The sequence below is a fragment of the Cryptomeria japonica genome, chromosome 5, assembly GCF_030272615.1.
Source record: "Cryptomeria japonica chromosome 5, Sugi_1.0, whole genome shotgun sequence".
NCBI classification, from domain to species: Eukaryota; Viridiplantae; Streptophyta; class Pinopsida; order Cupressales; family Cupressaceae; genus Cryptomeria; species Cryptomeria japonica.
Window position 1 is genome coordinate 721,234,504 of NC_081409.1, and position 4,678 is coordinate 721,239,181.

Below are 4,678 nucleotides of genomic sequence, written 5' to 3' on the forward strand. Positions count from 1 at the left end.
GAGGAATTCTGTTAAACCATTCATATGACTCGTCTATGCCTCCACATTTTTTCGTAGCATGACCCTTCCTAAAAATCTTGCCTCAGATGAATTTGGTGAGGGAGCAAAGTGAGGAAAACATGGAGTTACGGAGAGGATTGACTACCATCTTTTTCACTCACACTTTTAGTTCCTTGGAAGATTATAACTGTAAGTTAGGCTTTTGAATCGTTTATAAAGGGAGCACTCCCTTCACCATAGGGGCAGGAAGCTATGTTATCTTCCGTTTCCTTGGTGAAAAGGGGGGATTCATGAAATCATTTGATGTAAACTTAGAAAAAAAATAAAATTTGAAAACAGGGGATAGCGTGAACCAAAAGGATGGGAACTCCCTAATATATTTTGGTTTTAAGGACAAAGAGGTGCAGAATGATCAGAAGAGGTGAAGAGAGGATTTTCCCCGAGGCTGTAGAGAGTACTTTTGGTTAAAGGTTGGTCCAGGCAAAGATCATCCATTGAGTTGTTGAATCTAATTAGGGAGTAGCGCGATCAGGTATGCAAGTACCCCCATTCTCATTCTCATAAACACATATATGCTCATCTCCAAAACTTTCCTTCTCTTAAAGCATTAGGCACATCTAAACAAGTCAAACCCATATTTTTTGCTTGTTTACGATATAACCTGCTCTTGTGTCATCTCAGCACAGTAATTTCCAGCTACGACAGATATCATGTGTTGTGGAATTGATCTCTCTCCTACACAAAAATATTATGGTATCGGTTCATATCTCTGAATGTTCTTGCAACATTTTTCCTTTGACAGATCCACCTTCAATATGTTTTGGTACATGTCTATACCCTGTTCCTTGGCTCCCATTGTAGTCACAAACAGGGAACGCTGACAAAGGTTGTGAAAATTGGCTTTTCACCTGTGGTTTGTAATTACTTGAAAGCTTCTAAAGCCTCTAAATAAATACATTTTTCCTTTGCAAATTATGCAATCAGAGTATACAATGAGATCTCATCTCCTTGAGGCATTGTCTTAAACAATTTCTATGCTTCAACCAAAGCATTTTAAACTACAATATCTCTGAAATATTTTCCCAATTTGTTCACGTTCAATGGATTTCCCTTCATCTAAAATAATGCATATTAATGCAGTGAATGCCTACTTTTCAGATCATATCACTTTGAAATTCCAAAACAACATTCCCTAAGAATATTTCCTCTGGCAGCGCACATAATTGTAGCGCATGCCCATGTTCAGATTCTTTCATTTAGTTTTATCAGCTACCCCTTTCATTATTACTGGATATCTAAAGTAGTTCACATTATTGTAGTGCAAGCCTAATTTACAGATGTATTTTCTTAGCATTGTAATCTCCACAAGATCTTGTCGGTGTAAAAGACTGACATGTAACTGGTTCACGTCTCTGAGAATTATTTCTCATAGTTCAATCTAAAAAAAATATTTAAGTCACAACCATTCCTTTCCTTTAAGAAGACCATAAAAATCTTGCCTCAAGCTCAAGAATCTGAAAGCTCTAAAATTTCTATGTTTATTTATATAATTTTTTATTACAAGAGAAAAGATTGAAGCACCAGCTGTAGGAAATCCATTTTGTTCCATCGCCCATTGCCCTGAACTAGATTTACCTGTTGAACAAGCAAGTCAAGATTTATTTGTGACGTTTGTTCTATCGCAGCCAGCTTTATAATAGTTTACTCAACAGATACCGAGCTAAAAAATAAATTACTCTACCGATTATTTCAAATAGATGCCTTGGCTTAATGATTAAGGCACCTTTTCCTCATACCAGAGGATAAGAGTTCCAATCTCATCCTCTTTGCATTTGATGGCATTTTACTAAATAAGAGATATGTGTTATGTAAATAAATTAATAGGGAGTAACTAATTTAGTAAAGTAACTAATTTAGTAACATTTTACTAAATAAGAGATGTGTGTTATGTAAATAAATTAATAGAGAGTAAATAATTTAGTAAGATGTGCGTCATGTAAATAAATTAATAGAAAGTAAATAAATTTGTTAATTTGTTTATATAAAAGGTAAAATTTATTGTTCAAAAGAGATAGGGGGTAAATAAGTTAATAATTTAATGATGCAAATCAATTGTTTAATTCTTTGAGAGGAAATCAATTCCAAAGTAATTTGACTTATTAAGTAAAGTAAGTTATCATTTAGTATAAACTTTTTATATATTATAGAGAGGTGTTAAATAAGTAAATTTCCCTCTTGTTAATACCATTTGGTGGAATATAATAGTTCTCTCCTTCTTAATTAGTAAATAATTAGTAAAAATTGGTGTAGAATATGTATGTATGTAATCATAATCTCATAATAGAATAAGTGTGAGGTAACTATGTGAGTAAGTATAAATGGTTAGATCCTTGATTATTCAAAGGTGTGACTTTCAATGTCCATATTTAGAAAGTATTGAACGTATCAATTCTAGTGAGTGGAATGATGTTCTTATATCCTTTAGCATGTTCACATGTTAAATTATTATTTGATACACTCTTTGAACAAGAGTGGAAACACATTTATTATTGTGATTAGTTATTTATGTAACATAATGAATGAATTTTTTGTCACATGTGAACCTTAGTATCAAATGTCAATGCATATGTAAGCTTTTATGCACTTGTGTATGACTTGTATTCTCTTGTATATTAGTGTTTGACCATGTATACTCATGTATGTTGTTGCAAGCTTATGTATACAATGCTTGTTTTCAATATGTTTTTGTGTGTATTTGACAGGGGTCAAATATGGATCAAAATAAAAGGGTGAGGTTCCAAAGAGGTTTAAGTCTCTGCTTTAAATCATCTACTAGTAGTTGACCCTAAAAGATCTTTGGTCAAAGTTCTACTGATTACTTAGTATATACTTCCTAAGAGAATAATTATATTTTCACTCTCTTCCATATCTTAGTGTTATTACAATAGCACCATATATTGTGGATACACTAAGCTGCACCATAATCCATCCGCTACAAGTTTCGAGTCGGTAGCCTTCTTCAAGCAGGATCGATAGTTCTTCGTGTTAGGAAGAACTTTGGGGAAGTGTAAATACTTCACGATTGGGTGGTAAAGAACTCTAACGATGTTATCACCCATGATGTAAGCATGGGACATAAATTTTGGGAGTCCCTGTTAGGATGATATTAAGTTTTGTATGGTATATTCATTGTAATTCGATCTTAAGGTTTTTAATAAACAAGGTAATTCTTTATGATTTGTAATACTCTTGGCTTAGCAAATTGAATTTTGTGTTTAATTGTAACTTATTGTATCTTTTAAGTGTAATTGAATAAATTATTCTTTAATTAATGACTAATTATGTGTAAGTTGTGTATTTTGTTATGTTAATAATATGAAGGTCTTTACATTTGATATAGCATCTACTTCCAAAAACTTTGAAATACTTTACTGAAAGAATCCTTCCATGCCATAACTTATATGATATCTTCCCATATTTATTCTTCAATAGAACTCTGTTGAGGGTATAAATTGTAGTATGTAATTTTTCTCTCCAATAAATTTTTAGTAGGTTTGCTTCTTTGATCATAGTCCTTTCTCCCTCTTGTGTAGTTCTATTAATTCCTTCCACTACACCACTCTACTGAGGTATCCTAGGAGCACATAAATGTCTTCTAATTCTATATTTCTTATAGAAAGTATCATAATCATCAGAAATAAAATCACCTCCTTTATCAGATCTCAAGCATTTAATCCTTTTATCAATTTCATTCTCAACTCTAGCTTTGAATATCTTAATTTTTTCTAAAGCTTCTAACTTCTCTTTTAAAAATTCAACCCAAGTCATTATAAAATGGTCCTCAATTAAGAGAGTGAAATATCACTCACCTTATAGACTCCTTGTCCTGGTAGGACCACATAGGTGTTTGTGTACCAAAACCAATAATCTGGCAAAAGATTGGTGTTTTTCTCCAAATGTTCCCTTTTTTTTTTCTTTCCCACTTGATATTCTTTACAAATATTGTTATCTATTTTAGTCAATCTTGGTAAATCTCTTGCAACTCTTCTCATGTTAATCTTCACCAAATTGTCAAAGTTGATGTGACACATCCTCTGGCACCATATCCAACTTTCATTGATTTGAGATAATAGGCAATGTCTTGTAGTAGCTTCCAATTGATACATGTTTCCACTTGTCCTTTTCTATGCAACAATAATTGTTTAGGATCTCTTATAGATCTCACAACCACCATCCTTAAAGACAATATTGTAACCATTTTTGTACATCTATCCAATGCTCAAGAGATTATGATGGAATCCTTTCACATAGTAAACATTGTCAGTCTTATGCTTTCCATCAAAAGTAATAGAACAAATTCCAACAATCTGAGCAGTCTATTTATTCCAAATCTAACAGAACCACCATCATACTTTTCAAGATTTACAAACTTACTTTTGTCACTGATCATATGATTTGATCATCCACTATCAATAAAACATTCACTTCTATCTCTCTTAACATGTAATGCTAAAGAAATGGTTTCTAAAATCTTAGAATTATTGCTAGGTTTGGGTCCATCTTTTTCTACCCAAAACATACAATCACCATCCTCATAATCAAACTCATCATCTAAAACACATGCATCATCTCTAACATAGTAGGATTTCTTATTGAACCTTACTTTTCTTTCCTTGAG

At 32.4% G+C, this 4,678-nt stretch overlaps 1 long non-coding RNA gene across 2 annotated transcripts; it reads left to right on the forward strand.

The window, feature by feature from the left end:
- The first annotated feature begins 244 nt into the window (after positions 1-244).
- On the forward strand, positions 245-3,244 carry LOC131055927 (uncharacterized). 2 transcript variants are annotated; one of them, XR_009372454.1, is made up of 2 exons: positions 245-532; positions 2,763-3,244. It is a non-coding gene; the product is annotated as an uncharacterized LOC131055927 (long non-coding RNA). The 2 variants fall into 2 exon arrangements; XR_009108560.2 differs by lacking the exon at positions 2,763-3,244 and adding an exon at positions 682-973 and having other exon boundaries at positions 261-532.
- The last annotated feature ends 1,434 nt before the right edge of the window (positions 3,245-4,678 follow it).